The sequence below is a fragment of the Sinocyclocheilus rhinocerous genome, unplaced genomic scaffold (genome assembly GCF_001515625.1).
Source record: "Sinocyclocheilus rhinocerous isolate Xijiao unplaced genomic scaffold, SAMN03320098_v1.1 scaffold1155, whole genome shotgun sequence".
Taxonomy (NCBI): domain Eukaryota; kingdom Metazoa; phylum Chordata; class Actinopteri; order Cypriniformes; family Cyprinidae; genus Sinocyclocheilus; species Sinocyclocheilus rhinocerous.
Genome location: NW_015629044.1, coordinates 428,123 through 437,976, shown reverse-complemented (window position 1 = coordinate 437,976; position 9,854 = coordinate 428,123).

Below are 9,854 nucleotides of genomic sequence, written 5' to 3'. Positions count from 1 at the left end.
TTAAATAAGAGCCGGTCCGTGTATGTTGCGTTTTTCGATTAAATCTTGAAAGTAGAACAATTAGAAAACTGTATTCGTTTTTTTTTTTTTTTTTTTCAAAAAAATGAAAAAAGGAGAATTCGGTTTGATTTTATGTTTTTAGGCTCAGGGGTAGAAAATGGATAAACGGCTTGAATATTCGATTTCCACATGTTGCCGTGCATTAAACGCCCCTTTCTGCTGATTGGTCAACCAAAGATCAACTTGTGCTGCTTTCAGTTCTTCCACGGTTCTGTGCAACAACAGAATAATAGTCCTCCGCTAGTTGGACGGATTCCTAAAGCATTTCTTACGAATAATCTCTCTCTCATCAAACAACCGGACTAAGGACTGCTTTGACACACACCGCACTGTGGTGAAAGTTTTCTACTTTCAATATCAAATCGAAAAACAAATGAACGCATTGTACACGGACCAGGTCCTACTGTTTTTTATAATATGTCATATATGTAATATAGACCAAGGATTGTTGCAACACCATCAGTTTGACCAATTAAAAATGAGCTACAGAGGTGAAATAGCTGTCAAACAGGACCACCACCCTCTGAGATGAGAGATAGGGCTGCAAAAACAACAAGCATTTACATAAAAAAGCCGAAAATAAGCATTCATATTACACATATGACAGAGGAATAGGCTTATTTGACACAATTGTGAGAGTGCTTATATTTACCAATTTGAATTAAAAACTTAAAGTTATCAAAAAAATATATATATAAATGATAAATAATTATTTTATTAATAAAATAATAATTTATAGTTATTATTGAAATCATTTTAAATAAATTTTAATTGTTTTTATCAATTATTTGTATTAAATAATTATTGTATAAATTATTAAATGTAATAGTTAAATTAGATTATCAAAGTGCATGCATGCAATTTAAAATGGCCAATTACAGTTACAACCCAGAAAGTGGGTTTTAACAACTGGACTCTTTGTACTTAACATTAATTTATACAGTTCATGGACCGTTGTGGATTTATAAACTACTTTAACTCATTTATATAAATGGCAGTATATGTGTTCTGCAGATTAAAAATGTTGAAATAAAGATCATTTCAAACACATTTTCTATATAGCATGAATGGGTGTTCCACATTTGTCATGTTGTCATTATTTTGTGACCTACCAGCATCAGTTGATTCACTTCACTGTCATTCACCAATCCTTTCCCGTGGCTTCATGGGATAGTAAAGTGTCCATCAGATGCATACATCAGAATCTTGCCGGAAATAGTAGTTTATCTGTGGACTTTTTGCCTACTAATTTATGAATACTGTGAATTTGGACATACTACTCTATTACCATATTGTTTTTTTGCCTACTATATATGTGTGATTTCGGATGCAGCCACCAAATTTTATCGTACCTTTTTACGTTCCGTGTCTTGCAACACTCCCCGAACTCCACTTTATTTGAAACGAAATGGAGTAAAAACAATAAACCCACTCCTGCATCCATATCTGTGTCATTATCACCTTAGTTACTTCTTAATCCTCCTACAGATCTGACAGATATATACTGCCGTCGGATAGCATGTGAATTCCCTCGTCGTTAACCCCATTGTATTAAGTAGTCCACTCTAACTGTGCCCTGCCTTTGATATGAAATGCAATCACAGTAGTCAATCTCATGCCTCTTAGCAGTCACTGCTGATAAGTTTAGCATGAGACCTCTCCCGGACTTACCTGATCCCTGGCATGAGGTCGAGAACTTGAAAGGCATTAGTCGACTGCAAGGTCCTTGGCAACTGTGACATCTGACAACCGTATGACAAGAAAATATCTCCCTTTTTTTTCCTCGTGAGCAGCAGGAGGCTAGTGTAGATCAGTGTGATAGCAGTCACCGCTGCAAAATCCCAGTGACAGTCTACATAAATTGGGTTAGCAGCAGCCCCCACAGAGCTGCATCAGGCAGGGAGACTAAAGGACTTGTCATAGGTGACCTCTGTGTAACTACATCCCTGCTGCTTTGAAGTGCCGTGAGACATGATGTTTAATATGTATTCCATCCTGCCCTGACATTCCAATTTCTTAGCACCTTGCAATGTTTATTAGGGTGTTTTTATGCATGCGGCCTTTTTATCATTTCATCATCAGCAGTGTCATCTGAACATTTTTTCCCCCACCATAAGTGCCAAAATTATGAACTAATAGCCCTGGGATGTTTATTAGCTGACAGCCGTCCTTCGAGCAAAACACATCATGTTTGGGGAGTTTAGCATTTGGATTTTTTAAAATCGCTTTTTAGACCTCCAGAGAAATAGCACTTGACTGAAATGAAATGTACCAGCAGACTTTAATCCTTTTCATCGAAGGGACACCATAGAGCCCCACTTTTTTATTTATTTAATTTTTTTCTTTTGGTGCCGCTCCTCAAGCCACGACGCTATTCCCTCATGCATTAAATACCCAACACATTACAAAATAGGCCACCTTGTAGGGCCCTGCGTGTTAACACACAGCACCCCACTTTAGGTGCAAATGAGAGCAAGGGGACAGGAAGAGGACAGAGGCTAGAAAGATGGACAGTTCCATACAGTGGATTAGAGATTCCTCCTTGGCAACATTTATGGTTATTTATGAGCCTCCAACACAATATCAGTAATGGGTTACCGTTCATCCAGGTCTCCTCGGGCGCAGCCCTATAAGTTTACACAAATTAAAATTGGCAACATGCCATTTGTTTCCACAGTGCCTCTTGCTTCCAACCAGGTCACTAATGGGATTATTCCGTTCTCGTTTTTATGAGCACAAACAGTGTTGGAAACATCTGCGTGGTGTATATTCGTTCCCTTATTTCTGCTTTCTCGTCTTATTTAATTTAATTTCTGACAGATTTGTCCCGTGCTGTGATTGACAGATGCTGGTGCATGGTTATCACAGTCTTAGTATTTCACGGAAGACACGAAGGTGAATTAGCTGCACATATACTGTAACGCGTAAAGGACGACTCTTACGATAAACTGATAGAATCTGGGCCATAGGTATAGCAGAGGCAGCGGCAGTCTCTATAAATTGTCATTATTGAATATGCTGTTCTTCATGCCCGTGCGATAAGACTGCATTAAATGAGAGGGGTGCACAATGCCAAAGAGAACTGAAAGGAGACATTTCGATTTCATTTTCATCGGTTTAATTTGTTCCTATTACGCATAACAGCTTTACCTTTGTGCTTGGGCCTCCGAATCGGTTAAGAAATAATTGTAACGTTGACACGTTGAATGATGACAAGGCAAAGCGGTCGAGGAGATCGTTGGTCACGTACAGTATATCCAGGAATAAGCTAAGAGGATTTTTCTCTCTCTCCATAGCTCCTGGCAGGGGGCCTGCCTCATCTCTTCATTGTCTGCGCGGCTGTTTAAATCTGCACAAATTATTTATCCGCCATTCCCGTAATTACCTCCTCCCTCTTTAAATAAGAGACACCGCTTGATCGCCAAATTGCCTGATGGTGACAATAACTCGCATTTGTCGGAAAAGTTCAGGGGCTGTGGCTTTCCATTGTGCAATAAAAAAAGAAGTCAATAGAGAGATTACCGTGCACTGAGAAACTCAATATATATTCAAATATGAACAGCAATGCAATTCTGAGTTAGCCTTCTAGACTATTATCTTAGGATAATCTCATCAGATTCTGTTTACTGCTTTCATTTATTACTCTGCCATCCTCCCCGATTCAGCCTGGGCTGTTTCATCATCTTATTTACTAAGAACAACTTTGAAGCACTTAACAGTTGCTTTCCCCAGGAGAGCCGGTCAGGGCCTCGACGCCCGGAGCTGCGCACTACCTCAGAGCCTAATTGAGGGAGATGGGTAATGGAAGTGACTCCTCTGCCTTGTGAGAGAGAAAATTCCATCTCGCTACCAATCCACGACTAACTCTCAAGTTCAAAACTGTGTGACTCACCGGCAGAGCCCCGGCGAGAATTAAGATCACAATCTATGGCAGATGAATGCTTATCTAATTGAACTGATACTCTATGATTTAAATTAATGAGGCGAGAGGCGGCATGACAGAAGCGTGGCGTTGTCGCTTTGTAGCCGCTTCGTTCGCAGCCATGTCATTTTGTTAATGCACAGATTGCCGATACCAAAACGCATTGAATACCTTTGGGATCACACTGTAACCGCTGTCAGTATGATTGAAATGCAAGCGGGGCTTTCCTCTGTGCACTGGGTGGGCAGACGATGGGTATACGATCGGTGGCCTGTCTTTGTAAGACAAAGGCAGCATGATGAACGCTGTCAGGCACGTTTAGAGCTGCCATCTCGATTTCGTTCCGCCTTCTACCACCTTTACCTAAAACAGGGATATGTTCTTTATTCTGGATTGGGGCCACGGCGTCTCATCCATCAATGTGGCAACACATGGTGCAGCACTGCTCATACCTTTACAGCCAAATCAATAAAACAATTCCAGCCATCTCCTTCACACTCCTGAGTTTCACAGTGATTATTTCGAGCAGCATTCATATTTCTTCCATTTGTGTATAAAATGCCTTGGGCATCAGGATGGAATGTTGAACATAATATTGATGGATGCAAGAGTCATTGACCTCTATTTCACCATGTTGTGGGTGCTGAGCGCTCGTTAGAGCTCGCTGAAGAAATCTCCTGCAATACAGGAATGGAGACTGATGAAGAGAATGGGCTTTTGTGTCTGTCTTCAATGTGAGCGAATGACTGTCTTTAGGTCTCAACAGGCAATGGCACAGAAAATGAGAGAAGGAGAATAAAAGAGGAGGAAAAGAAAAAAGAGAATGTGTGTCGGCAGTGGGCAGATGTGGGCCAGGCAGCTGATCATTTAGTGCTTAAAGCTCCTGCTATCTGTTAGCATTCCTAATAATCTCAATGCAAGTACGTGATCTGAAATGTGCCAGCTTGGGACCACAGAACTTTGAGCCAGTTGGTTGAGCCGTAAATGCCATGTGAACAATAGCGCAGACAGTCCCAAACCCTTCACTACCAACTAGCAAGTGTGTTTCCCAAAAGTATCATTAACCAACTTTGGTTTCAAGTTCCATCGTTAATTTAATGATTTTGTGTTTCCCCAAACCATAGTTACAATGAACAATCTTAAACAGCATGACAGTGTTATGTGGTTGGAACTAAAGCTCTCAAAATGTCGCATAGTTTCTTGTTACTATTACATGTGGACTTGATTTTGATCATGTTCTTGGGCTAACATGCAGTACAAATCATGTTTCATTCCATATTTATACAAATTTCATTATACGTCTTTTAGTTTGTCGAAAGAATGAAAGTGACATTTTTGAAGATTGTACATGTATGTACATGTGTAATATAGAACCCCATAAGTATAACGTAAGAGGGAATCAATGACTGAATCAAAAATCTGTAACTAAAGCAAAACAACGAAAAACAAAAAAGCAAAGTAGTCCTCAGATTCCTTATTATTTACAACAATAATCTAATATTAAATGATTATTTAGCAGAAGTTATTACTTCTCCACCTGCATGACATCATTACCGACAAATTCATGTTGTTGAACCAATGATGGATGTGTGAAAAAATTACTGCGGGTTTGGGAAACAGTCATGACTAGCTAGTTAATTTCTGCATCATACTATGATAGTTAAGCACCCCTAAGCGGTCACATGCAAGGGAGCAGACGAAAAAATAATCCCTCAAAAAACAATCGTCTATTTACTTTACTTTACTTTTATTTTTAGACATATACATGTACATATATATAAATACATTCAATATATATATATATTATTTCATTTCCATTTTGTATGTTGAAGTACTGAAATAACTCAAATTAAATAAAACTAAAACTAAATAAAAAGCCTATACAGACATAATAAAAAACTAATAAAATGACAACATTACTACAACTGTAACTAAAACTAAAATAGATAACTAATACAAATCAAACTACATTCGTTTATCAGTAATGCTAAAGAAAATGTTATTTAACATCTGACAGGAAACCATTTAGGAGACGTACTGAAGATGACTGATCTGAAGATGACGTAATGCCAATGTATTAAAGAATACATTTTCCAGATGAAAATGCACACATTCAACAGACCTCCGTAATGTATGTTGGCTATCAGAGCATTATCATGATATCATTATACCAATTAGCGCTATGCTAAGCTAGTAGCCAGATAAAAAACATAGGGTGTTATTGTGATGTCTTCCCTGTTGAAAAAACCAGCATATGCTGGTTAAGTATGTTTTGAAGCATGACTGCTGGTTGGAGCTGGTCCTTAGCTGGTCATGAGCTAGTTTAAGATGGTCATATGCTGGTCCTAAGCTGGTCCTGAGCAGCTAAGGACCAGCTTAGGACCAGCTTAAACCAGCTCTAACTAGCTCATGACCAGCTACGGACCAGCTTAAACCAACTCAAACCAGCAATCATGCTTCAAAACATACCTAACCAGCATATGCAGTTTTTTTTCAACAGGGTTACTAATCAAAAGAGATTATTTTAAACAGTTGGCACTGTGCTAGCTAGTAGGCAAAACGGTTAGCTTGCTAACTAAAGGCTAACTGAAAACACAAAGAAAGGGAAATGTTTAATTTGTTAAATGTAATGTGTCATTCAAAATAATTTTTTATGATTAAGAACTCCAGAACAATTTTCCAATCAGACATCGAATAGTGTACACATAAAAAAATAAAATAAAATTGACTCAGCCAGTGAAATGGCTTTGGAAACAATAGATAGGATTGTGCAGATAAGACTTTGCACAGCAACATCATTTACAAGAAGCCGCTAAGGGTGCATGCTAACCAGCCAAACAGCATGCCGTTGCACCAAAGCCATCCTCGCCATATCACCCTGATCAATCCCTGATTCTGTTGCACCCACGCAGAGCTCTCATTATCTTCTACAGAGTTTATTACGTTGAATAGAATGGCTTGGCCCCGCTCTGATAACTTGTATTGGGAAGGTAAGTCAATTGAAACTGTGAGCTGTGCTTTGAAAAGACAGGAAGAGAGAAGTGGGAACTTTAGGATGCAACAATGCACCACTCGATAATTTGACACACAGCCCCCCTCCCCCTCCACACCATTAAAATACAAGAGTTAGTAACAGCAAAGTAGGGGGACACATTATTACTTTCTTAAATTATGTATAGTCTGTAATACATACACCATGATAAACAACCTTCATGAAATATTTAACTGGCTCCCCTCCGATCCTCTCTCATTCTCTCCATTGATATGACTTTCCTCTTTAATAGTGCGGCGGCAACAACATAATAACCTTTGTCGTCGGAAACATGCTGCGCTGTGCGTTCGCCACAGAAAAGAAAGGAAAATAGGAAGGGGAAAAAATGCAGTGCTAAATGTTTGCTTCAAAATTCATAAAGAGCATTACGGGGTGAGATGGAGCGTGAAAGGATTCTATCCAGTGAACACACATGCAGGCTACACTGGCTCAGAGCATATACAGGCCTGGCTGCTGTTTCCTACCCTCATTTAATTGCACGTTTCCATGGTTACTGCCATACTTGGGGAAAAAAGACAATAAACAACAACAACAAACAACTAAAAATATTATCATCCGAATCATTCAGCCAAAATAAGGCAAGTGCGAAGACGTTACAAAATATATAAGCTCAATATTTATTTTGACACCATGCTATTGAAAAGGAAGTCTTATGTCTTTGAGACGGTGAAAACTTTGCTTAGTCACCTAGGAGACATGTAGCCTCTAGTGTTTTGCAAACATATTTCTTCCTTTGTAACGGATTTCTCATTCGGGAAAGTGCAGCGGGTGAAGGCAATTTCAGACAAGAGGCAGTCACACGGGCAGTCGGAGCACGCTCGGACACATTTACATGTGAAGAATACGGCCGAGAGCATGACCTGAGCGCATTCATTCCACTCCGCTCAAGAGTTCAGACTTAACTGATGCAATTCCAAAGCAGGGAAGATGCAACCCCTCTGCTGTACTGTACGTTTCCCATCACCGTGAACTACTCGAAACCCATTTTACTTCTCCCCAAGCGCTGTGATCTTTTTTTTTTTTTGTCCACTGGGGATACATCAAATGAATATCCACCAGCATTGTCTGGCTTTTATGCTGAGAAAATGGAGAATGCCAGTATGAATTCAGAGTGGAAATAGCATGCCTTCACCTAGCTCGGGGCTGTCACACTATGTATGTCAGTCATGTGACACAAGCACAGTGCGATTGGCTGGGGCTTAGAAATGCTGACCAAAGAATAAGAAATAAACTCTGTTTTTTTTCACCCAGACAAAATGAAACACTCACAGCATGCAGCCGAGATCCTCTACGAGCCTTCGAATGGTTTACGCGATCAAGAGCAACCCTCTTAACATAATGTCAGAGATAATACCCCCATCACAAAGCTACCATCTGCCAGTTAGTTTGCGGCAATCTATATCAAGATGAGTGACTAATGCCAGAATGGAGGGTTTCAGTGCAAGATTGTAAATGGAAGAAAACTCTAAACAAAACTCTGTCAAACAACATAACACTGGAATGCAGTAAACATGCCTTTTGTGTCCTTGTTGGACTATTATCACAATTTTCCATCACAATTCACAATTTTTTTCACACAAACACACACACACACACCTTGAACACACACAATTTTCCTTGAAAATTTTTTATTTCATACAATTTTGTCTAAAATGTAAAAAAAAAAAAAAAAAATGAATTTCAAATGCAACAAGTGCATTTAGGCATCACAACATTATAAATGAATGTTGATGAAAGATGGATATTCATTTTGAGATTTGCTAAATATTACATGCAACAGCATTAACTTTAGCTTTGACATCATAGGGGAAATGAACATGCACAAATACTGTATATATGCAATGATGTTACATTTAAAAATGGCTGATGGTATGGATATATCATGCATCCCTACTATCTATGCATGATTAACATATAAATTTTTTCCCCCAAATGTCCACTATCAAAACACACCTGCCACCATTTTTAGGTCACCAGTTGAGAATTGCTATGTTAGAACACCAAACCCTTGCCTCACAGAAAGCAGGTACAGCACTGAGAAACATTAATACTCGGCCAAGGTCAGTACCTGGAGTCTGTAACTCAATAATCTGTAGGCTAAGATATAATCAGAGAGAGACAAGTAGTTGTTAGTGGTCCCTGCACACTGAAGAATGAATCAATCCATCCAGTGACAGAACAATTCCACGAGCGGGGGATCAGCTTTTCTCTCCAGCCAAGATGACAGACAACTGCTCTTGATTGGCCATTGAGCAAGATGCGTCCCAAGGAGCTGGAAGACAAAGTGACATAAATGCAATACACATTTCGTATGCGATAGGTTCTCGCATTAGCTGCTCAAAAAAGCGTATATTATCATACTCTTGTCCTTAAAAATGACAGTAATAGAGGAATATTGCACCAAGTAAGAGATGCAACATGATTGAGTCTTATTTCGCGGTTTGTTGTCCCTCTGTGTGCACAGGATAATAAATATAATCATAACGCAAAATGCAGTTTACTCAAAGACACCTCTAATCAATGAATCTCAGTCCGCTCCAAGTTTCAAACAGGGATATATTTAACCCACATCACATATACCTTTCCTGTGAGTGTGCACATACAGTGCAGTGTTTTATCATTTTAAATTTCCCAAAATGCATTGACCCTACAAAAACAGCTTGCATACATTTGCTCCTCCAAGAGCAAAATCAATTAGGTGAGTGACCCCTTTTGTCACAAGGCGTTTACGCGGCATGTTTATTTGTTGCTTTCTCCACCAGTCAACATGCTCTTATTCACCATGATCAAGGTCACTCTCCTCTATTTATTCTGCATTAC